Source organism: Malania oleifera, chromosome 4, assembly GCF_029873635.1.
Source record: "Malania oleifera isolate guangnan ecotype guangnan chromosome 4, ASM2987363v1, whole genome shotgun sequence".
Classification (NCBI taxonomy): Eukaryota; Viridiplantae; Streptophyta; class Magnoliopsida; order Santalales; family Ximeniaceae; genus Malania; species Malania oleifera.
The window spans coordinates 22,266,413-22,293,718 of record NC_080420.1 but is presented as its reverse complement, the minus strand read 5'-3'; positions in this window follow the sequence as shown (position 1 = coordinate 22,293,718).

Below are 27,306 nucleotides of genomic sequence, written 5' to 3'. Positions count from 1 at the left end.
AACCCTGATCGGCCCACCAGAGTTAAATCATTTCCCAAATCTTCAGTCTGCTAGTTCGATTGGCTTTCTCATTCTGGTCTAGACTCCAAGGGTAAGTCTACCCTTCATAGCTCAATTGACTATTCAATACCAACACTCTCTCTTAGACATGTTGTTGCACTAAGCTCTCCATAACTCTCGCAACGATACCATGCATACTATGGTCCACCTGAGTTCTCAACCCATACATTGCAATTTAACATTAATATTCTGCTCTGATTAAATAATTCTAAATACAATATAATCCCAACACATTTCAGTATTTCTAACATATTATACATATTTCAAAACTCAACACAGTATTTACATTTTTCCTCATGCCACACGATTTAAATAATACACATATTTATATAACTACTGAAATAATAAGTCAATACATGTTCATTATCAGCTTTACTGAAAATATAGGTTAAATTATCTACACAATTTATCTAATACTCAAAATAAGTGTTAATAATAAAAATAGAGATAATTAACCCTACTCACCTTGACCAATTTTTAGAAAATGTAAAACAACTCCAACCAATCATTTCAACTAGTCAAATTATCCAGAGAATCCATTACTTAAATCCTGTAGGCTTGCATGTGCAGTGTCTTGTAAGTTGTGAGTATTTATTGTCTTGTAAGTTGATATGTGTAAGTTGTGTAAGTGTTTAATTTTACTTTGTTTTTCCCATGCCCTATCTCCCATTCTTATGGAGATATTCGATGTCTTGTCTCCTTGTTATAAGTTATATATTTCCATTGTAAGAGTTTTAATAGCTGAGAAGAGAATTGATATTGTTATTGAAATTTAAAAACTTTGTCTTGTTAAAGCTTTAAGCTTTGTTCTGATCTTAGTGATTGAGTGGCGAGAGGCTACGTCTGTTCTCCTTGGAGATTAGGTGGTGTGAGACCACTACTTATCCCACACGTCTTCACCATCTCATATCTTTTCACACCATTATACACAAACAGCAGTAGCACCTTCACTTGTTCGGGTGAAGTTTAAGGATTTTTTGGTTATGCTTCAGATTCATGGTGATCTTTGGTAAGTTATCCAGTGTTTTCCCATGGTAAAATCATTATTAATTAGTCCCTAATTTTCTTAAGAATCTTTGCTTAAAATCCCATAAGTTTCAGTTGCACAAAACCCTCAAAATCACTTTAGTATTTCAAACCCGTCGCAGGTCAGGCAACTGACCTCAAAGAGATCAGACGACTGCCCTATTTCAGCTCTCGATATTTTTGCTCCAAGCTCGGTCAGTTGAATGATCTTATGTCAACTGACCCCATAAGATCATTCGACTGACCCAACACTGCCTCCCTAAGAAAATTGCATTTAAATTCCACAGTCAACTAACCCTGAGTCACAGTCGACTCAAGACACCCAGAACTTCAAATTTTTAGCATTTATACACATATTTACTTGTCATTTGTGGGAATATTATTGTGATATCATTGACTTATGTTCTTGGATGATTGAATAACAACTTCATAGCATATTTCTTGATTCCTTTGTGAAAAAACCCTTTGAGATCAAATTTTGAATTAAACTATATATCTTTTCAAAATCCTTGGACATGTGTGATAAAGCATGATTTATTTTGTGTAAGTTTAGTTGATTCAATTCTTGTTATAAATTGTTTCTTATGTATGTGTTGGTTGAGGGTTGAAACTCGTAGGACTAGGTTATCCTACCCCGTCCTACATTAGTAGCTTCACTAACCATGTCACCGCCCCATGACTCACTACCACCTGATAACTCAGCAATATCCTATACCATAGACCCATGGCTCATACCTAAATCAATGACGTTATCTCACCATCACCCTATCCCTTCATGACAAACACGCTCAATGGCCACTCGGTCTAAAATTGGTATAGTCAAATGCAATCCAAAGTATGCCTTGACCACCTTCATATCGACCACCATTCCTCGTGAACTTCACAACATAAAGGCAGCCCTAGCACACCCTAGTTGGACAGCAGCCATGAATGAAGAACTCACTGTCCTCCATCAAAAAAATACTTGGACACTTGTTCCTCGCATACCTCGCATGCATATCATTGGTTTCAAATGAGTGTTTAAGTCAAAACTCAAACCCGATGACACCTTTGATTGACTTAAGGCACACCTAGTTTCCAAAGAGTACCATCAAATTGATGGCGTTGACTACACTGAAATATATTCCCTCGTCATCAAACCTCACACCATACACATGATTATAACAATAGCTCTCAATCAACAGTGGACTATTTGTCAACTAGATGTCAAAAATGTCTTCTTGCATGGGCTCATTTTTGAAGATCTTTATATGCATCGGCCACCAGGGATGGCTGATCCACATAATCCAACATATGTTTGTAAGCTACAACACGCACTCTATGGCATAAAACAAGCACCCCATGCTTGGTTTGATTAGTTTAGTGCTTTTCTTCTTAAATATGGTTTCTTTTGTAGCTTGGCCGACCCTTCCCTATTTGTTCTTCACTCTGATTTTGGCTCCCTAATTTTACTTCTTTGTATGGATGATATATTACTCACTGGCTCTACTCCAACACTTGTTACATATTTCATTCAACTCCTTAGTAGTGCATTTGTAATGAAAGACTTAGGGAATATTCATCACTTCCTTGGCATAGAAATCACTGCAACGCCCAATGGGCTTCATCTATCCTAATCACACTACGCTCTCACTATTCTTGAATGCTCCAACATGTTTGATTATAAACCTATGAGTACACCACTTGAAGCTAAAACTAAACTTCCTTCCAATGACACTCCCATCAACGATCCTAGTAACTATCGGGGACTTGTTGGTGCTTTACAATATCTCACACTCACTCGTCCTGACCTTTCATTTAGTGTTAATTATGTCTCACAATTCATGCATGCTCCCACAATGACACACTTACAAATGGTTCGTCATATCCTATGGTATGTCAAAGGGTCAATTGGCATGGGGTTACATTTTTCTTCACACACTACACTTGATCTAGTTGCTTTTTTAGATGTAGATTGGGCAGGATGTCCTACAAGGAGACGATCAACCACGGGCTATTATACATTCCTTGGTGGGAATCTCATCTCGTGGTGTGCAAAGCAGCAACACACCATTTCACGTTCAAGCATGGAGGCCGAGTACCATGCCATGGCCAACATAGCAGCTGAACTCACTTGGATCACCTTGTCCTCCAAAACCTTCGAATTACATTACCGTCACCTCCTATACTCTATTGCAACAACCTCAGTGTGCTTCACGTGACTATTAATCCTATTTTCCATGCTCGCAACAAACATATTAAGTTGGATTATCATTTTGTGTGCAAACGTGTTGCATGTAGTCTTCTCATCACTCAACATGTATCAACCACTCAACAGGTCACCGATCTCTTTACAAAGCCAATTTCTAAGTCAACTCTACATTATTTTCGTAACAAACTTTGCCTCCAAACCCAGCAAGGTTTGTGGGATGGTATTAGCAAAACACTCCCCTCAATCAATTCTATCTATGAAGACATCAATTCCACCCATGAATACACTTCAGAAAATCATGAAGAAATCAATTCCACCTATGAAGACACTTCACAAAATCATGAAGAAATCAATTTCACCCATGACGACACTTCAGAAAATCATGAAGAAATCAATTCCACCTATGAAGACACTTCAATTCACCCATGAAGACACTTCAATTAAATCCATGGAGCCACTTCAGCAAATCCCTTAGCAATTAAAGAAGAATTCAAACCGTTGTTGCACACTTATTAAATATATGATTCCAATCTTCAAAGAGCCACAAGGAGCCGAATTTTTTAAATTCAAACTACCACAACTGTATCATTCACCCCCTATAAATACTACCCATTGTATAGCCTAAGTATTCACGTTGCCACATTTTTTGAAATGAAATTATTTTTTCTTCCAACTTCATTGTGTTTCTAATTTTCTTTACTACTTATGGTTAATATTGTTGGCTTTTTGAGTCTAATCCCTATTTTGATGTTGACAAACCACATGTATCTTATGTGTGCATTTAGTGTGTGAACAGGTTTTCATGTCTGCACGGACATAAGATACAGGAGAAATGGAAACCAAGAGAGAACTTAAAGTCCACACAATAGTTTGGCGTATTCCATGAAGAGAAGAGCAAAAAGAAGAAGAAGATGTTTATTCTTTATTATAATTGCATTTAAAATATTTGGGTCTTTAATATGGTCTGTAATAATTAATGCATCGCATGCATGATAGGTTGAATAAGCTCAATGACCATCGATTGACCTTAGAACCCCATGCACATAATGAAAAATCTCTTAAAGCTAAAATGTCACATTTACACAAACAGGGATAAAACTTGGGGTCATAATTAGGGCCAAAATTGTGTTTTTGAATAGCCTCGGTTGACCGAACCCCTCAAGTTATATTCAGCTTGGTCGATCGAACACTCTGTTGGCTAAAAAGTCAAAATGTTGACTAAGCCTCGGTCGATCGAACCATTAGCTTTATAAATGCCTTGGTTGACCAAATCGGTCAAAAGGCAACATGTTGACTTCGCTCGGTCGACCGTTCTATTTTGAACGTATCGTCCTAGGTTGACCAAACCATAAAGTGTCTAACCGTCCCCCTCCCCCCCCCCCCCCCCTGACTCGTTCTGAGTTATGCTTCCAAGTGCAGAAGTGTCAAGTTGTATCAAGGATGAGTCCAGGATCGTATTCCACAGGGACCACTGAGTATCAAAGTATTTGTGAAAGTTTAGTGAAATCCTGTTGCTGTAAAATATGAGTTGAAAATCTTTTTGGTCTTTTATGATTTTGAAAACAGTAAACAAAGAGGAAGAAGCTTGAGTAAACTATCAAAATGAAACTGAAATTTTATCAATTCTCCAAAAATGTAAACCTACTAACGCAATCAAATTAAATAGATTAACTGAAACAATTTACCAAATACTCGGGTTACGGGTCAATGTCTGCTTGCTTCCACCGTTTACTAATTTCCTAGGCCTCACTCCTCTTCTTGTTAATCCAATCAAGGCATTAATAAGATGAAATTTTTATCACTAAAGATCGAGTAAATTGGCCACATCCAAACGGAAGAAAATATAAACTCTCATTACGCATCAACCGAATGTCGTGTAAATTAGTTGATGAAAATCCTAGATTAAATCAAGGTTTTGATGTGCCTAACGTCAACAACAAAACAAGATGTAAGAGCTAGCAATTTATCAACGATCCCTTCAATTTTCGGTTTTAACTAAATAAAAGTTTAACAATGATATCATAGGATAACTAATAAACCATGGAACGCAAACGACGTCGACCCACAACCCGAGTTACCGAACTTAGCCACTCATGCTTGCAATAAAAAAAAAAAACAAATATGGAAATCCTAGTCTACTTAAAGAAACATTAGGACACGCACTAATTAAAAATGGAGACTACAAATAAGGAATTAAAACACGCTAGAAAGGAAACTTAATCAAACCCACATACACTAACAATCAAACCTTTAATACGAATCAATAATTCAAACCGAGAACTCGAACAAAAATGCAAATACATTAAAAATCTAAACTTTGAATGATACCGAAAAAATAAAAATACGAACTTTAACAAAACTGAAAAATATGAACTTGGACGAAACTGACCCTAACTAAATTAATTAAATAACTTGGAACATTAAACTAATCTACGGAAAAATATTTAACCGAAAGAGATTAAAAAAAAACAATTAAACTTCAATAATAATGGAACACCCTATTTAATATTCAAAACCAAAAAATAACAATAAACTCAAATAACAAGTTAACAATATTCAAAGTAATAATCAAAGAAAGAGAAAAGATAAGAGAGAAAGAAAGAAACTGCAGGGGAATTTCAGGCCGGAGAGATGTGCAGAAGCAGCTTGCTTGCTGTGGTGCTTCACGGGTCTTCCAGCAGGTTGCTGCTGTAGCAGGGGCTGTGCTCTGCTGTGTACCTGCTGGAGAGGAGGCTGGAAGGAGGATGAAGGCTGCTTTGGAGTGGTGTGGAGTTCGGGTGCTTCTGCTGTGGTGGCCGTGTAGGAGAAGCTCTGCTGGTGTTGCTGCTGGCGGGTAGGAGTTTGCTGGCCGAGAGGGCTTTGCTGGGTGCTGGAAAATTGCAGCAAAAAGAAACAGGACCTGCTGCAACCGTTGGAATGGAACAGGGACTCGGGTAGAGTCGCTGAGTGCTGCTGCTGCTTGCTGGTGTTGGCGTGACAGCAGGTCTATTGGCTGGAGTCTGCTGGTGTTCGGTTGGCTAGCAGGGGCTACAGGTAGGAGTTGCAGCGGGGAATCCGTGGGAGGCTTGGGAAGAGAAGAGAGGGATATATAGAGAGTTAAGGAAAACAAGAGGCGCAGAGAGCTACGGGAGAGACAGCAAGGAGCAAAACAAAGAAAAACAAACTAATATGAGAAGAAGAAGGAGAAGAAGGAGAAGAAGTAGAACAGAGGAGCCATCCAGCCTCCCTAGAAGCAGCGCTGGGGGAGTTTAAAAAGAAAAGAAAAAGAAGCCCTACCCAAATTTGCCAACCCGACCCGGCTATGCATGGCCGGGTCACATCAACTATCCATTTTTTTAATTTTTTTTTTCATTTTATTTGTTCTCTGTTCGTCACAAATTCTGCTCTTCTGGGGCACGTATCTCACAAAACTTGAAACACAAAATTTGTAGATGATCCTTTCCTCTTTCTCCATAAATTTGAATTGTCTCAATCGGAGCTCGGACGGAAAAGTTATGCATGAAATACGAACAGGTGTCGGTTTTGGTTCCCGGGAATTTTCCTGCGACAAAAAAATACCAAAAATTCATAAATTGTGCAATGAAACTCAAGAATACTAAATTCGACACTTTATTAAAATCTTAGACATAATTGGACATTTTAATTAAAAATATAAGCCCTAAAGCTCGGGTTAAGATGCCCAATTACGCAGTTTTGACCCGTAATCACACCCCCCAACTAACGTTTTGCTAGTCTCTAGCAACTTACGTGAATGAATCTTAGGGTGGTGTCTACAAATACATACTCCAGTAATCATGAAATCAATGCACATGCAGCATAACTATACCACTTCACATACAAGAACATAACTGAATTTCACACAAGCTCGTTCATATTCAATGCACACGACTCCAAAGCACGTCACTCATGCAAGCTTCATCGTTTATATGTGATTTGAGAGTAGTATATTCACATGAAGTTAATCAGTGGCACATTCAGAGTTAATGCAATCATATAAGTTCGAATATAAACAGATAAACTCTCGAGGTGTGTGTGATGTGTGTGACTCAGTACACCTAGGACGCCAGTGGACACCTACAGAACGGTTGCTTTGACTCGGCCTAACTGGTATACCCTCAAAAACACTCAAAAAGAAAGAAATGGGTTCACTCATTATATGTGAGAAGGAGTGTTGCGATCAAACATCCCACATATTAAAAGGAACAACGCTAAGTATATGGAGTAGACTAGTCTAGAAAGGATCTAGCCTATCTATGAGGTGTCGGGTCCTTCACCCTAGCATCTTCTTACCTACTCGCCACATCCAACTGAGACCACCCTAGATCAACTTACTCACAAACTTGTCGTGAATTCATCTGAGGCATTAATCAGTTGAAGAATCTTCATATGCCAAAAAATATGTGTTATGTCCTTGATTCTTTGTGATATGTATGTGGATCAAGCATTAGCGTTTCATCTCATGCGCATTTGTATTTCTTATTCTTTCTTCTACTCATTCTTCATTTTTTTTGTCTTTTCTTGATCAATTAGGACAATCATAACACTTCTTTTGTAATCTTCATACCATCAATGGGAATTGAGCTCGAATAGGAGTTCATGAATTAAGTCTATCTCTAGGGGTGGCTCAGCCTTCACATTTTGAGTAGGCTACAAGACCTAGGTTTCTATCTCCCCACTAAGTGTCACCTCTAGGCTAGCAAATCAAAAACAGAGACTAGTGTACAAGGAATCCTCCAGAAAAAAAAAAAAAAAAAGAGAATTGAGTTCCATGAACTCTGATTTGATATTAACGCTCAAAAGGACGATAATAGCTCAAGAGTATCTCACAAGGTGTCATAGTCTCCACGGGTGTTCTCTCGATGCTCATAGGAAACCCTAAGTGCAATGAATCACGTGAATGTGTTTATTTAGCCTCGTGAGATGCCGTGTAAATACAGGAAATTATATAGCCAAATTAACACGAATGTACTACCAATCGATTCTTCATGGAGTCATAAGATCATATAAAGAGAAAACTACGCATGATTGACTCAAGTGTGTAGTTCTTAGGTTATATGCAAGTATGTGAAGGATACGAGTCAATGTTAAAAATGGGATAATGTAGTGTAAATCTTCAATGCTCTTCTTTCTTTCTCTCTTTCTTTTTGATTTTTGATTTTTTTTTTTTTTGTTTTTTTTTTTTTGTTTTTTTATATAACACCATTTTCCCAAGGCAAACCACATATGTTTAAAGCACACAAACCACAGGGTAAATTCTCTTCCACCCCCTAACTAGAATATAGCATTGTCCCCAATGATGCAGGAGAATTGAAAGAATTTACCCAAGAGAGTATTTAAACGTAAAGCAAAACAATTCTAAAAATATAAACGAGAAAAAGAAGAAGTACCTGAACCGCTTTGAAAGGAATATAACGCTAGAGAATAAGAAATAACAACTACAGATCAAAGGAAAACAATGATAAAAATAAAAATATAAATGAGAAAAAAAAAACACAAAAAGGGAAAAGAAAAGAAAAGAAAATGAACTATACTAAGTGGGATCAAGCAAATGTAGAGTAGATTCCTCAGGTGCAAAGTTAGAAATAAAAGGCTTGAGCCTTTGACCATTAACCTTAAAAACATTACCATTTTGAGGATTCGGAATCTCTACAGCACCATGAGGAAAAACAGTCTTCACCATAAAAGGTCCACTCCACCGAGACCTTAACTTACCAGGAAACAAGTGTAGGCGAGAGTTGTACAATAGCACCTGTTGGTCGGGCTCAAAAGTCTTACGCTGAATGTGTTTATCATGAAAGTTCTTCATTCTCTCCTTGGACAATTTAGAATTATTGTAGGCATCCATCCTCAGCTCGTCCAATTCAGATAACTGCAATTTTCTCACGCAACCAACATCATCAATGTTAAAATTGCATTGTTTAATTGCCCAATACGCCTTATATTCCAACTCTACAGGCAAATGGCAAGCCTTACCATACACTAATCTATATGGAGACATGCCTAAAATGGTTTTAAAAGCTGTTCTATAAGCCCACAAGCTATCAGACAATCTCAAAGACCAATCCTTCTTATTTGGGTTAACAGTTTTCTCAAGGATGTGTTTAATTTCCCTATTTGCTAATTCAGCTTGCCCGTTGGTTTGAGGATGGTAGGCAGTAGAGATTTTGTGATGGATACCATACTTCTTCAATAAGGCTGAAACATGTTTGTTGCAAAAGTGCGTGCCTTGATCACTAATTATGGCTTTAGGCATGCCAAACCTTGCAAAAATGTTTTCTTTCAAAAATTTTACAACCACTTGATGGTCATTAGTTCTGCAAGGGACTGCCTCAACCCACTTGGAAACATAATCAACGGCAAGCAAAATGTATAAATAGCCAAAAGAAGAAGGAAATGGTCACATGAAATCTATACCCCAACAATCAAAAATTTCAATCACTAGTATAGGTTGTAAAGGCATCATGTTTCTCCTAGTGATTCCCCCTAATTTTTGACAAGGTTCACAAGCTTTACAGAAACTCAAAGCATCCTTAAACATATTTGGCCAATAAAACCCACTTTGAAGAACTTTAGCCACTGTTTTGTGGGCGGAAAAATGCCCACCACAAGCTTCTGTGTGGCAAAAATTTAAAACACTAGAAATTTCATTGTTAGGCACACACTTTCTAATGATCTGATCTGAACAATATTTAAAGAGATAAGGATCATCGTAAAAGAAATTCTTAGCTTCAGTCCTCAACCTTCTTATGTCTTGAGCATTCCAACGAGGTGGAGTTTTCCCTATAACCAAGAAATTTACAATATCAGCATACCATGGTAAATATTCAACGGCAAATAATTGTTCATTAGGAAATTTATCAAAAATTAAAGAAAACTTCTCAGAAACTTCTGGTTGAAGCCGAGAAAGGTGATCTGCCACCACGTTCTCCACTCCTTTTTTATCCTTTATTGTGAGATCAAATTCCTGAAGTAGAAGTATCCACCTTACCAGTCTTGGCTTAGTGTCTTTTTTTGACAGTAGAAATTTCAAGGCTGCATGGTCAGTGAATATTATGACAGGAGAACCAAGAAGATAAGATCTAAACTTATCCAATGCAAATACTATAGCTAGTAGTTCTTTTTCTGTGGTGGAATAGTTCTTTTGTGCCACATTTAAAGTTTTACTAGCATAGTATATAACATATGGCAATTTATCTCTTCGTTGTCCAAGAACAGCCCCCACAGCGAAATCACTTGCATCACACATTAATTCAAAAGGAAGTGACCAGTCAGGAGATCGAATGATAGGTGCAGTGGTGAGACATGTTTTCAATTCATCGAAACCATTTTGACACTCTTGGGTCCATTCAAATTTAACATCATGCATCAAAAGTTTGCAAAGAGGTTTAGAAATAAAGCTAAAATTCTTTATGAATCTTCTATAAAAACCGGCATGCCCTAAAAATGATCTAACATCTTTCACATTTTTAGGTGCAGGCAAATTTGAAATCAAGTCTATTTTAGCTTTATCCACCTCTATGCCTCGAGAGGATACAATGTGCCCCAAAACTATTCCTTGTTGGACCATAAAGTGACATTTTTCCCAATTTAACAACAATTGCTTTTCTTCACATATTTTCAAAACAACCTGCAAATTAGACAAACATGCATCAAATGTTTTTCCAAAAACTGAAAAATCATCCATGAATACTTCTACACTGTCCTCAATCAAGTTGCTAAAAATACTTAACATGCATCTTTGAAAAGTAGCGGGGCATTGCATAGCCCAAATGGCATTCTCCTAAAGGCAAAAGTTCCAAACGGACAAGTGAAGGTAGTCTTCTCTTGGTCCTCTGGAGCTATTTCTATTTGATAATAACTGGAGAATCCATCTAAAAAACAGTAATATTCATGCCCTGCCACTTTTTCTAAAACCTGGTCAAGGAAAGGCAAAGGAAAATGATCCTTCCTAGAGGCAGCATTCAATTTCCTATAATCTACACACATCCTCCAACCTGTGGTCTCTCTAGTAGGCACCAATTCTCCCTTATCATTTTCTACAACGGTTATACCAGATTTTTTTGGGACAACTTGTATTGGACTAGCCCATTTACTGTCAACAATTGGATATATGATGCCTATGTCTAACAATTTCAAAACTTCTTTTTTTACCACTTCTTTCATTGCGGGGTTTAGTCTCCTTTGCATCTCTCTAGAGGGTTTCGAATCCTCTTCCAAATATATCCTATGTGTACAAATGAGAGGACTTATACCTTTAATGTCGGCAATGGACCAACCAATGGCTGATTTGTGTTGTGTCAAAATTCTCAACAACTTACTTTCTTGGTCAGGAGTCAACAATGCAGAAATCACCACTGGGAATGAGTTTTCTGGTCCAAGGTAGGCATATTTTAGTTCCGGCGGTAGTGGCTTCAATTCTAACACTGGTGCCTTCTCATCGGATGGTTGTGCGGAGGTTTGTATTGCTGGTAATGGTTCAAATTTAAGCTTCCATTGCATCTCAGTTGAGTCACCTGCAACACAAAGGGAAGAAAAATGATCAGTGGACTCAGTTAAATCAAGGGAATCTTCTAATTCCTCCCACTGCTCATCACAATCATAGTTTAACCAAGGAGTGTCTACAATTAAAGATTCCAATGAATTGACTTCTTGGATTTCTTCATGGTTTTGAGGTTGCCTGCACAAATTGAAGATATTTAGTTCTAAAGTCATATTTCCAAAACTCAATTTTAAAACACCACTCCTACAATTGATTATGGCATTAGACGTTGCTAAAAATGGTCTTCCCAAAATCACCGGTGGTGATGAATTTGCACGGGATGACACTTTCATATCCAATACCACAAAATCCACAGGGTAGTAAAATTTATCCACTTGGACCAAGACGTCCTCAATGATACCCTTAGGTATTTTTATGGATCTATCAGCAAGCTGCAAGATAATGGATGTGGTTTTCAATTCCCCTAGCCCCAATTGTTCATACACACTATAAGGTAGCAAATTAACCCCCGCACCTAAGTCTAGCAAGGCCTGGCCTATCTTAGAGTTTCCGATGACACATGAAATAGTAGGTGACCCAGGATCCTTGTACTTAGGTGGTGTGTGATTTTGAATAATAGCACTAACTTGCTCAGTGAGGAAGGCCTTTTTCTGCACATTCAGTTTGCGTTTTACAGTGCATAAATCCTTTAGAAATTTAGCATAAGCAGGAATTTGTTTTATTGCATCTAGAAGTGGAATGTTAATCCTAACTTGCTTAAAAATTTCCAAGATTTCAGCATGCTATTTATCCTTGTGCAAAGAAACCAAACGTTGTGGAAACGGTGCAGGTGTGGAACATGCATCATTATGTGAATTTAAAGTACTCGACTCACCACTATCAAGAGGAGGATTAGCATTTTTACCTGAACTCCCTGCACTATGGGCAGGGTCACCCAAAACCTTAGCATTCCTCAAAGTTGTAATAGCTTTCACTGATTTCACGTTGCTCCCTTCACCTGAATGCTGAGATGATCGATTGTGCCCTTGTGGATTGGGCTGGGGTTGAGCTGGAAACTTTCCTTTCTCCTGGTTACTCAAAGTGGTGGTTACTTTAGTGAGAGTCCCTCTGATGTCATTGATGGCCTGAGAGTTTTGGTTATTGATCGTGCTCTGACTCTGCATAAACTGTTGCAAGCTAACAGTTAGCTGTTGTATGGAGTCTTCCACTCCTCTTCTTTGCATTTGGGGTGGCTGATTTGGAAAATGAGGTGGCCCCAAGCCTTGGCTAGTGACTGCATAAGGATTATACTGACTTGGTCCCTGCGTAGATGGCCCCACTTGGTCATTTTTCCAACTGAGATTTGGATGATTTCTCCAACCTGCATTATATGTATTAGAATAAGGTCCAAGAGAATTCTTAGAAACCATATGCACTGGGTTAGATTGATCAAGCAAAACTTCCTTAAAAGCAGGAATAGTTGGACATGCATCAGTCACATGCCCTGGATCCTCACATATGCTGCATTTTTCAGAAGATGATGGTAAAACGTGCATTTCATTTACCTTCTTAAGTTCAATGGACTCTAACCTTTTAGACATCAATGCAAGCCTAGCATTCAAATCATCAACTTCTTTCAATTGATACTTACCACCCCCACCAATGCATTTTTGCTTTTCAGATCTATCATACACATCAGAGACATCCCAAGATTGGGCATTTTCAGCCAAGTAATCAAAATAATCAAAAGCTTCTTCAGGCCCTTTATTGAAAAACTCACCATTGCACATTGTTTCTACAAATTGCCTCATCTTTGGTTGCAATCCCTCATAGTAAAAACTGATGACCCTCCAATTTTCATACCCATGGTGAGGACATGCATTTAAAAGATCTTTGAAATGTTCCCAACACTGATAAAATGTCTCCACATCCTTTTGGCAAAAATTCATTATTTGTCTTTTCAAAGCATTAGTTCTTTGCATGGGAAAAAATTTCTTTAAAAACTCCGTTTGCATTTCTTGCCAAGTCCCAATGGATCTTGGTCTTAAGGAATTCAACCAGGTTTTTGCTTTTTCTTTTAAAGAAAATGGGAACAATTTCAATCTTATTACCTCCTCAATGCATGTTCTATCCATGAAAGTGGAACAAACTTCTTCAAACTCTTTAATATGCAAATATGGGTTTTCAGATTCAACGCCATGAAAATGAGGTAACAATGGAATCATCCCAGGTTTAAAATTAAAAGCATTTGCATTCAAAGGTAGAATAATGCAGGATGGGGTGCTGGTCCTAACAGGTTGCAAATATTCTCTGAGTGTCCTATTAGGCTTCTCCATATCGTGAGGTTCATTTTCAGCCATGATGCTACACGTGTCAGATGGTGATTCAAGTGATTCAAGTGAAACAGGTTCACTCGATGATGAGATGGATGAGTCTGTCCTGACTAGTCTAAATGTGTTATCTCTAGCCCAACCACTCATACAAACTTAGTATAAATGCAATAAAAGCAAACAGGTCAAAGGAGAGGAAGTAGATATCACCCAGGCTGTGAAGACGTTCACAGCTCGAAAACACCTCTCTGAAATCTAAGAAACACTTCGATGACACCAATTAGTCCCCGGCAACAGCGCCAAAAACTTCACTCGTTCTGAGTTATGCTTCCAAGTGCAGAAGTGTCAAGTTGTATCAAGGATGAGTCCAGGATCGTATTCCACAGGGACCACTGAGTATCAAAGTATTTGTGAAAGTTTAGTGAAATCCTGTTGCTGTAAAATATGAGTTGAAAATCTTTTTGGTCTTTTATGATTTTGAAAACAGTAAACAAAGAGGAAGAAGCTTGAGTAAACTATCAAAATGAAACTGAAATTTTATCAATTCTCCAAAAATGTAAACCTACTAACGCAATCAAATTAAACAGATTAACTGAAACAATTTACCAAATACTCGGGTTACGGGTCAATGTCTGCTTGCTTCCACCGTTTACTAATTTCCTAGGCCTCACTCCTCTTCTTGTTAATCCAATCAAGGCATTAATAAGATGAAATTTTTATCACTAAAGATCGAGTAAATTGGCCACATCCAAACGGAAGAAAATATAAACTCTCATTACGCATCAACCGAATGTCGTGTAAATTAGTTGATGAAATCCTAGATTAAATCAAGGTTTTGATGTGCCTAACGTCAACAACAAAACAAGATGTAAGAGCTAGCAATTTATTAACGATCCGTTCAATTTTCGGTTTTAACTAAATAAAAGTTTAACAATGATATCATAGGATAACTAATAAACCATGGAACGCAAACGACGTCGACCCACAACCCGAGTTACCGAACTTAGCCACTCATGCTTGCAATAAAAAAAAAAAAACATATATGGAAATCCTAGTCTACTTAAAGAAACATTAGGACACGCACTAATTAAAAATGGAAACTACAAATAAGGAATTAAAACACGCTAGAAAGGAAACTTAATCAAACCCACATACACTAACAATCAAACCTTTAATACGAATCAATAATTCAAACCGAGAACTCGAACAAAAATGCAAATACATTAAAAATCTAAACTTTGAATGATACCGAAAAAATAAAAATACGAACTTTAACAAAACTGAAAAATATGAACTTTGACGAAACTGACCCTAACTAAATTAATTAAATAACTTGGAACATTAAACTAATCTACGGAAAAATATTTAACCGAAAGAGATTAAAAAAAAACAATTAAACTTCAATAATAATGGAACACCCTATTTAATATTCAAAACCAAAAAATAACAATAAACTCAAATAACAAGTTAACAATATTCAAAGTAATAATCAAAGAAAGAGAAAAGATAAGAGAGAAAGAAAGAAACTGCAGGGGAATTTCAGGCCGGAGAGATGTGCAAAAGCAGCTTGCTTGCTGTGGTGCTTCACGGGTCTTCCAGCAGGTTGCTGCTGTAGCAGGGGCTGTGCTCTGCTGTGTACCTGCTGGAGAGGAGGCTGGAAGGAGGATGAAGGCTGCTTTGGAGTGGTGTGGAGTTCGGGTGCTTCTGCTGTGGTGGCCGTGTAGGAGAAGCTCTGCTGGTGTTGCTGCTGGCGGGTAGGAGTTTGCTGGCCGAGAGGGCTTTGCTGGGTGCTGGAAAATTGCAGCAAAAAGAAACAGGACCTGCTGCAACCGTTGGAATGGAACAGGGACTCGGGTAGAGTCGCTGAGTGCTGCTGCTGCTTGCTGGTGTTGGCGTGACAGCAGGTCTCTTGGCTGGAGTCTGCTGGTGTTCGGTTGGCTAGCAGGGGCTGCAGGTAGGAGTTGCAGCGGGGAATCCGTGGGAGGCTTGGGAAGAGAAGAGAGGGATATATAGAGAGTTAAGGAAAACAAGAGGCGCAGAGAGCTACGGGAGAGACAGCAAGGAGCAAAACAAAGAAAAACAAACTAATATGAGAAGAAGAAGGAGAAGAAGAAGAACAGAGGAGCCGTCCAGCCTCCCTAGAAGCAGCGCTGGGGGAGTTTAAAAAGAAAAGAAAAAGAAGCCCTACCCAAATTTGCCAACCCGACCCGGCTATGCATGGCCGGGTCACATCAACTATCCATTTTTTTAATTTTTTTTTTCATTTTATTTGTTCTCTGTTCGTCACAAATTCTGCTCTTCTGGGGCATGTATCTCACAAAACTTGAAACACAAAAGTTGTAGATGATCCTTTCCTCTTTCTCCAGAAATTTGAATCGTCTCAATCGGAGCTCGGACGGAAAAGTTATGCATGAAATACGAACAGGTGTCGGTTTTGGTTCCCGGGAATTTTCCTGCGACAAAAAAATACCAAAAATTCATAAATTGTGCAATGAAACTCAAGAATACTAAATTCGACACTTTATTAAAATCTTAGACATAATTGGACATTTTAATTAAAAATATAAGCCGTAAAGCCCGGGTTAAGATGCCCAATTACGCAGTTTTGACCCGTAATTACCCCCCAACAACTTGGTCAACCAAATGTGTTGTTCAAATTAGCTTGGGTCAACTGAACCTAGAGGAGTAGTCGACCAACCTTCGTCTTGGTCGACCGAACCCACGAAGGGTTCAAAATCGCCCTGAGATGGTCGACCAAACCTATAATTTAAAATTGCCACGGTCGACCAAAATTATAACAGCGGTCGACTGAACCTTGACCATGGTCAGCCGAACCTCTTGGGTTGGCCAAATTTTTACCGTAGTTAAACAGGGTTAATTTTCATTAAATATGGTTAAACATTTTTCAAAATTCCCTTTGTGTCTCCAACGATCATATTTTGGCCAAAGTCTATATATACCCCTTCATTTGCTTAGATTAGTAACTTCTCTCAAATTTTTTAGTTAATCAAAGTTTCCCCAACTACTTTTTCATTGCAAAAAAGTTTATGGGGTAAATTTTATACTCTCCTAAACTCTCTTTATCACTCTTTGAAAAATCTTTTGAAAGAGAACATTTTATTTTGTTTGGGCATTTCATTATCGAAATCACTTACTCTCTTGAAATTTTAGTTTGATAATTATTTATGAGAGTAGGTTTAGAGTTCTTCCCATATTATTTTTTTGATAAATATTTTGTTGGAAAAACTCTTCGTAGCCTTTGAATCTTTGCACCTCTATTGCAAGATTCAAATGCTCAAATAGTATTCGTTGCACAAATATCTTTGAACTTAACTCCTAGATTCTCCAAATATTTTTATTTGCAAAAATCTTTGTTCGAGAACATATTTATCATTTACATATATTCATATATATTATTTGTGAAAAAACTATTTGAAGAGCAAACCCTAGGTTCTCCTATACTTGTATTGAAATATATTTTTGGGAGAAAATTTTAATAGGGTCACATCTTTGAGTATGTTATCATACACATCATTTCTCAACGATTGAAAGTATTGTTTTGAGAAAACACTCTTACTCTACTGAGCATATTTCATATCATATTAGAGTGCATTTATTTAGAGCTTAAACATTGTACATCTATGCTTGTATTTAGAAGCATTTTATTATGTATAAAAATATTTTTATTGTATCGATTGGGTTCAGCCAGGAATTGAACTGGGGAGTCTCAGCCCCATAAGTGAGATCGGTTCGATTCAACCCGAAAATTGAACTGGGGTGTCTCCGTCCCGTAAGGGAGACCAGTTGGGCTCAACCTGGTAATTAAGCTAGGGTTTACCTTGCCCTGTAAGGAAATGTTTTATTGGCTTCTACTCCACCCGTTGAAGTGATCAGGGATAGTGGAATCCTTAGGGGATATGCCCAAGACGGGGACGTAGGCTAGTTTTGCCAAACCTCGAAAACAAATCTGTGTGTCACTCTCTCTCTGTCTCTCTCTCTCTCTATCTCATTTAAATTTCCGCACTTAAATTTCTATATGTGTATGCTTGTTTATTTACTATTACAATTATTTACATGCACACATTTAAATTAAATGAGATATATTGCACACATTTAAGCCTGCACTCATAGTTTAATTATTTTACATACACGTTTGTATTATGGAAATGGGATATGATATGTGGTGAATCGGCGCAAATGTCTAATTTAGCCAACAAGTTTTTAAAACCCAATTCACCCCCTCCCCCTCTTGGGATCACACCAATTCTAACAATTGGTATCAGAGCTTGGATGCAATAAGTTTAACCGCATTTGCATAAAGATTACAACGGCTTATTTTTTGGTGTATCCCTGTTTTGAGGGTCAAACCTTTGCAAATCCTCCACTATTTTCATCGCATAGATTTTACTAATTGAATATTGAAAATGATTTTTAATGCATAGTTTCCCAAACCTAAAAATGATTTGAAAGTTCATGACTTGAACTCAATGCATATCATTTGAGTGTCATGCATATTGTATTGTGCCTTGGCTACTAATATTCTTGTAAAGCTTATATTTTATATTTTGGGAACAATAAAAATGTTGAAAAATCCGAGAGAGAGAGAGAGAGAGAGAGAGAGAGAGAGAGAGAGAGAGAGAGAGAGAGGAGAACGCCACCTTGAGCTTAAATGACTAAGAAGGAGTGAAATATAAAGGTATATCTATCCTCCTTCTAATTTATTGAATGATTCATGTTATGATTCACATGATATATTTTGTGTTAGATTTTTGTTGTGAATCATACGATAATTCTATGATTATAGCATGATATCTTATGAGGTGCTTAAAAAGGAATTTCATTAATACTCATAAGATGTTAGGATTTATATAATATATATATATATATATATATATATATATATATATATATTAGAAGTTATAACACTTTAAATGCTTAAATAGTGTTTTATGCGTAAAATTTTATATTTTAGTACACATTATTGTCATACTGAGAGCCCTAAGAAAATCCAAAAAAACGTGAGTTTTTTTTATATATCTAATCTAAGCTCAATATATATATATCATTATGATTGGATATTACATGATACTATTGGCTATATCATGCTTATACAAAACTATCAATTCTTAAATTTAAATCTCATAAGTATGTTTAAAATAGAATTCCCTGCAAATGGACAAGGAAGTTTTATCTGTGTAAATAACTCTTAATGCTATATGAGCTTTAGTATAAAAAATTTTAAATATAGCATATTTTGTCCATCATGCTAAGAGTGAGGTTTAGGGAATTTTTCATAATACTATATCATAACCCTAAACTCATAATGAAGCTAAAATGCTTTCGAAGTTCTTTCCCGTATCAGAAAACATCAGTTATGCCAAATATTATTAATTGAATATAAAGTTCTTTGGCTGCATAACTGAGGGGGAGCAGACAATTCATTTTTGAACTGCAAATCACTATCCATATGTTGTGAGATGTTTAAACTCTTTTATGGATAGTTAATTGTAATCACTGCTCTAAATGTTCACAATCCATCATTCGCTCAAAGATCAATTACATTTTATGGATGGATTATATTTTTGATATCTGAAAGTGAAGTAGTTATCCCAAGAGGGGGGTGAATTGGATTATTAAAGATTTTAGTTCTTTTTATGGATTCTTGGCTTACGTGTTCAATACATAGCAAAACTTCTAATAATTCAATCAATTCACAACCAACACTAAACACAACACAAGTTTTAAAAAAAAAAAAAAAACAACCTTTACCAAACAATCAATCAATCAATAACTCAAAATAACCAATCACAAATACCCAATCAACCACAATTTGCAGTATTTTGTGGAACTTCAGCTTTTGAATATTTTTTGCTTTGATAGCATCCATGTGAGTAATTTCAAGCCCTTTGTTTGGATGAAATTATTTTCTTTCTCTTAATTAATATTTTCACAAACAATTAACCAACGTACTCCCTTGTGGGTTTCTGCAAAAAGTTAATTAAAACGTACTTTCTTTTATTAAGAGTCTTCTTTTAAATTTAGTTTTGATCCCTATAGTCTGCACTTAGCATACACACAATAATATATAACGTGCTGAAATTTAAAAGAGTATGGAAAGAAGAACACCAAGATTTTTACGAGGTTCCACTTATCCCCAACCTACGTCCTCGCCTTTGGCCAATACCACCAAAGGATTCCATTTTTTGCACTCCTTTCAGGGTGGAGTAAACCTTTTACAAATCCTTTTTTTTTTAGGTAGAGATACCTCTCCAAGCGATCCCCCACTCTTGGTCCAACGATCCAAATCAACCTTGAACCATCAAAGACCTACAAAATATGAACAAAAATGGGTGTACAAAGACACTCTCACAACAGAGCAAATTAGTACAAATAAGAGCACTAATATACTTCAAATCAAATACTAAATAAACAATATGAAGCTCAAGATTAGATATCACCGGAGGTTCTTTCTTAGGATTTGAGAAATCTCAGTAGCAAACTTAGAACCGTAGGCTTTTGATCAATAGGAAATCAATGGTATTCTTCCAGCAAGAATTTGAGCAAGAGTGAGCTTTAGAAGAGTTTGAAAGTAAAGTGCTTGAATGCTGATTGTTTGCTTGGTGATTTAATTCATTGGGTTAAAGGAGTATTTATAGAGTTTCTAGAGTGTGTTTCCTTGTTGCCCTAGTTGTTTGGAGTGTCCCCCAAGTTTTTATAACATTTAAATTTGAAAAACTAATTTTTAGAATTTTCCCATTAAAGTTCAAAATTTAAAATCTCTGTAGAGTCAGTCGGCTGGGTCACTCGACTGGGCCTGTTTTGTATAGGGTCAGCTGCCTGGCCAATTGGCTGAGTCCATTCTGTCTGTCTATAAATTAAAACATTTATTTGTCAGTTGACTGAGTGAAAACCGTTCATTTTGGACAGTCCAATTTGTCAGTCAGCTGAGTGAACATAGTTCATTCAGGTCAGTCGGCTGGACAATTTCATTTTTCAAAAATTTTCATTTTTAAAGCTTTGAACTTTTGTTGTTTGAAAAACTAAAATGTGACTTTTATAATCATTTTCTAGGGTTTTCAAAAATTGGTCTCTAAGTCAATATTGCATCCTAAAGAGCTTCATATATCTATATAGTATTGAATTGAAGTACTTACATATGACTTTCTAATTATGAACACATTAAGCACTAAGTTTTCAAGATTTTTCCATCTCTTCATATTCAGCTTGACTTCATGTCCCAATAAACTTTAAGCTTTTGCTCTTCCATTAAATGCCATGCTTCTATATTCTAGTAAGCTTTCATTTGATTGGCTTTAATTGTACGCTTTCCCCCTTGATGACCATGTGAGCATTTTGATCCTAAAACATTGTCACTTTAAACAATACATGTCAAGATATCCTTCATTTGTTATGTTAGGCCAACAATATCATATGCTAGTGTGCAAAATGCAAATAGCCCCTTATGCTAAATGATTATATCTTCTGATGGATGGATATCTTTTTAAACTTCTTTGAGCTGAATTCCACTGTCCATTGCTGGAAAAATGATTATATTTCTGATGGACAACTTATATGTATTTGATCTATTGATTGAACTACTGAATGCATGCTTGATCTGAATGTCTGGCTGATGTAGTGATGTGAATTGCATGCTAGTAGTGAATATAGGTTCTTGCATGCTCAATCTAAATTGTGTCTGCATGACGCAAATTTTTTTTAAAATAGCTTGCTTGAATCTATCAGGTTTTAGGTACATGGTAAAATGGGAAAACGTCCAATTCACAGACAGCACGTTGCCGAAATTTCGGTAGAACTTTTCCTAAGAATAAAACCATGTATTGAGATAACAATCAAATGCATGCTACAATATTTTTGAAAGGATGAGTGAATTATAGAAGAAGATTAACTTTTCATCCTTAGTAGAAGATGCATGCACATGATCATATAGGGAAGGTTGCACTGATCACATGATAAAATGCTTTAATAGATAACAAGTGTAGTTGCGTTAAAAGGAATGCTTATACTCACTAGTATGCTTAGTGAAATTAATTCTTAATTAGTATAAGCAACACATTCCCCTTCATAGGATGCCAAATAATTGAATAGACATGTACATGTAAAATCTAAATTGTTATATAAATTAAAAACATGTAAACATCTTATTGTCCTAGGAGGGACTTCATGGACACCATTTGGTCCAATTATTTGGTTTATGTACTTTCACTCAGGACCAAAATGGTAGAGTATCATCCTTTTAAATTGAACGTCACATATCTTGATAATGGTCCATAGACTAGGAGAATCGCATGACATAGGGGGGGTGTTTATGTACGCACACTCATTGAGTATTTTAAGTTGTGTTATTCTTATTTTGAACCCCTATTGCATTACTTTTGAAGTATAGCCTTGATTGGCTATCATATTTTAAATTAAAATGCAATATGTCATGTTGTGTGTTGAATGTTTATTATTTGTTGCATACTGAAATCCTTTGATAGGATGAATATATAAGGAATGGTGTTAAATGACTATCATCCTTGAACTTAATGCAAGTATGTATGCATGCAAATATATAGGAGGAGTTTAAGCCCCACTCTTAGGAAAAATGAAAAAAGTACTTAATGTTTATAATTTCTTGCATGTTAAGTCTTATTAAGAAGGGTGAACATAAAATGGATGTGCTTAAATGAAATTCATCCTTGAATGTAATGCACTTATGAGTGCTTGAGATTATACAGGGGAGAATAAGCCTCAATCTTAAGTAAAATAAAAATCACCTGCCCCATAGACTCACACCATTGTTCTTTCTACTTTTTGAGTCTAAAGACCTTTCAACGCACCATGAACATCATATCCTACAACTACTAAATCAATATTTGTTATGGATTGTTCTTAGGGCATTGGAACATTGCGTATGTCCTAAATTCTAGACTTTTAGTGCATGATTGTTCTTGGAATAGTTTTTGCTAGTGAAACACAAATCGTTTAACATATATCCAATAAAATCTATCAAAAATGAAAATTTGTTGCTTATACTCCTAAATGAATTTCGCATAATTAATTTTTAGTATAAGTAGCTAAAAGCATCTAAGCATGTGTCTCCTCAAAGACATTTGAAACCATGAAACTATGCATCTAAGCACGTATTCAAATTGATAGGAGGAGCATCTGAAAATGATTTTCCATCTTGTTATGTTCACCAACAGTTTTTGGCTTAGATTTGCTTTGGAATTTTCTGTGGCTTATGTACTTTAAAAGTATGATCATTTCATTGAAAGTTTTAGATTGAGTCATGTTGCTTAGCCACAGTTCTTTGGTTTGCCATATGATCCCTCTTTTAAATTTGTATAATATCTTTGGATCTATATGGTTGTTTATTTCTAATACTTTGTGATTTGTACTTAAATGATAAACCAGAAAAATAATGCTTACTTGAGTTTTGAATTAAAGTTTCTTTTTCAGCAAGCATAAGCCCCCAACATTTATTGACAATCATAAGGGGATATATATTTTTATACATATATATTTATTTATATATACATTTTTAAGAGCAAGAATTGAACTTATACGGAATATATCTTATCTCTTGCTAATGTGCTTAAATGCTTTCATAACTTGTGCTTCGTTGTATTAAATCTTTATGTCATGAAATTTAAAATTTTCTTGGAAGGTGTTGCATTACATAACTGGTTCATGGATTTTACATTAAATGCATATGAACTAATTAGATCATTTTTATGCTCAAACCAATTTTTTTTTATGTGCCTTATGCTTTTACATTCCAATCTTTTGCGGGTCTTACGTTGTGCTTAAATTGAAATATTTTGTGCATATTTCTAATTTGACCTTATTCATGTCATTTTTATCTATTAGATAACCAGTTAAACTGTTTTGTGTGCTTAATTGTCATTTTTCTTAAAACAATTCAAAATTTTCTATGTCCAAATCCTATACCAAAAGGAGGAGAGTCATTTAAGTAAAATAAAATTATTTTAAAAAAGGGGGAGTTCTCTTTACTAAGTATGTTTTAAATGATAAAATTATTTTATACTTAACTTAATTTTAATGTTTTATGAGCAAAATGTTAATGACCAAAAAGGGAAATTTTTTAAAAAAGGGAAAATTTTAGGGGCAAATATTTTTGGGGATAATTTTTTTAGCATTTGTGCTTTAACGCAAAAATTTAAATGCTTAATTTTTTATAATGTCTTCTTTCGTGAAAATGCTTAAACTTTATTGTTTATATTTTTCATTATGCATATTCTTAGGGGAGGCCTTTTCAGGCTGCACCGTCATCATCAAAAAGAGGGAGATTGTTGGCTTTTTTTAGTCTGATCCCTATTTTGATGCTGACAAACCACATGTATCTTATGTGTACATTTGGTGTTTGAACAGGTTTCCATGTTTGCACGGACATAAGATACAGGAGAAATGGAAGTCAAGACAGAACTTAAAGCCCACAAAACAATTTGGCATATTCCATGAAGAGAACAGCAAGAAGAAGAAGAAGAAGACGTTTATTCTTTATTGTAATTGCTTTTAAAATATTTGGGTTTGTAATATGGTCTGTAATAATTAATGCATCGCTTGCATGATAGGTTGAATAAGCTCAATGACCATAGATTGACGTTAGGACCCCATGCACATAATGAAAAATCCTTTAAAGTTAAAATGTCACATTTACACAAGCAGGGATAAAACTTAGGGTCATAATTAGAGCCGAAATTGTGTTTTTGAATAGCCCCGGTTGACCGAACCCCTCTAGTTATATTCAGTTTGGTCAACCGAACACTCTGTTGGCTAAAAAGTCAAAATGTTGACTAAGTTTTAGTCGACCGAACCATTGGACCGAACACTCTATTGAACGTATCGTCCTAGGTCGACCAAACCATAAAGTGTTTAACCCCCCAACAACTTGGTTGACCAAATGTGTAGTTCAAATTAGCTTGGGTCAACCGAACCTAGATGAGTAGCCAACCGACCTTTGTCTTGGTCGATTGAACCCATAAAGGGTTCAAAATCGCCCTGAGACAGTCGACCAAACCTGCAGTTTAAAATTTCCATGGTCGACCGAACTTATAATGGTGGTCAACCAAATCTCTCGGGTTGGCCAAATTTTTACCGTAGTTAAACAGGGTTAATTTTCATTAAATATGGTTAAACATTTTCCAAAATTTCATTTTTGTCCCCAACGGTCATATTTTGGCCAAAGTCTATATATACCCCTTCATTTGCTTAGATTAGTAACTTTGATTAGTAAATTTTTCTCTCAAATTTTTTAGTTAATCAAAGTTCCCCCAACTACTTTTTCATTACAAAAATCTTTATGGGGTAAATTTTATACTCTCCTAAACTCTCTTTATCACTCTTTGAAAAATCTTTTGAAAAAGAGCATTTTATTTTGTTTGGACATTTCATTTTTCAAAATCACTTACTCTCTTGAACTTTTAGTTTGAAAATTATTTTTGAGAGTAGGTTTAGAGTTTTTCCCATATTATTTCTTTGATAAATATTTTGTTGGAAAAACTCTTCGTAGCCTTTGAATATTTGCACCTCTATTGCAAGATTCAAATGCTCAAATAGTATTCATTGCACAAATATCTTTGAGCTTAACTCCTAGATTCTCCACATATTTTTATTTGTAAGAATCTCTGTTCGAGAACATATTTATCATTTACATATATTCATAAATATTATTTGTGCAAAAACTATTTAAAGAGCAAACCCTAGGTTCTCCTATACTTGTATTAAAATATATTTTTGGGAGAAAATTTTAATAGGGTCACATCTTTGAGTATGTTATCATACACATTATTTCTCAAAGATTGAAAATATTGTTTTGAGAAATCACCCTTACTCTACTGAGCATATTTCATATCATATTAAAGTGCATGTATTTAGAGCTTAAACGTTGTACATCTCTGCTTGTATTTAGAAGCATTTTATCATGTACAAAAATATTTTTATTGTATCAGTTGAGTTCAACCCGAATTTGAACTAAGGAGTCTCAACCCCGTAAGTGAGACCGATTCGATTCAGCCCGAACATTGAACTGGGGTGTCTCCGTCCCGTAAGGGAGACCAGTTGGACTCAGCCTGATAATTGAGATGGGGTTTACCTTGCCTCTTAAGGAAATGTTGTAACGGCTTCTGATCCGCCCGTTGAAGTGAGCAGGGATAGTGGAATCCTTGGGGGGTATGCCCAAGGCGGGGACGTTGGATGGTTTGGCCAAACCTCTATAAAAAATCTATGTGTCACTCTCTCTCTATCTTATGTAAATTTCCGCACTTAAATTTCTATATGTGCATGCTTGTTTATTCATTGTTACAATTATTTGCATGCACACATTTAAATTAAATGACATATACTACACACGTGTATGCCTGCACTGATAATTTAATTATTTTACATACACATTTGTATTATGGAAATGGGATATGATATGTGGTGAATCCGCGCAAAAGTTTAATTTAGTCAAAAAGTTTTTAAAACCCAATTCACCCCCCCCCCCCCCTCCTTCTCTTAGAATCACATCAATTCCAACAAATATCACTAGTGAAAATGTGAAAGGAGGCCCTAAAATTCCTTTTAAGTTTCTAGGTTGTTGAAGAACTCATTCTTAGTTTATAGATCTTGTACAAAAACCATGGACTTCTTACTCCATGATTGGCACTACACTAGATATCTCTAGCAAAAACCTCAAAGAAGGATTTAAAGATTGTTCTCAAGTGTTTGTGACTGATTAAAGGTGGCTAAAGAAGAAATATATGGACAATGCTCAGCTAATTCATCTTAATCATCCTAACTTAGTTAACTTTGGTATGACTTATTATAAATAAAAGTTATTTAAAATACTTGTCGAAAGAATATGAGAGTCTGGACTCAACTATAAGACAAGAATAATATATTCTTCCTCTTAACTATCAATTCCAAGAACTATGAAGGTAAGAGATTGGAATCTTTAGAGGATATCAAGAGAGATATACTCTTTTTTTTACTAGAATTTGATTGGTGATAAAAAATAAATAAATCATTATTTATGGCCTAATTTTCCTGAATGACATGTTTGGTATTACTAGGTCAGAGCAAGATGAGATCCAACTTAATAAGTCTGTTAGCATTTTCTTCTTCTAATGGCAAGGGACATCACCCTAATGGCTATAATGCAAAGTTCTTCAAATCCTATTGGCACAATATTGAGAATGACTTTGTTGTAGCCA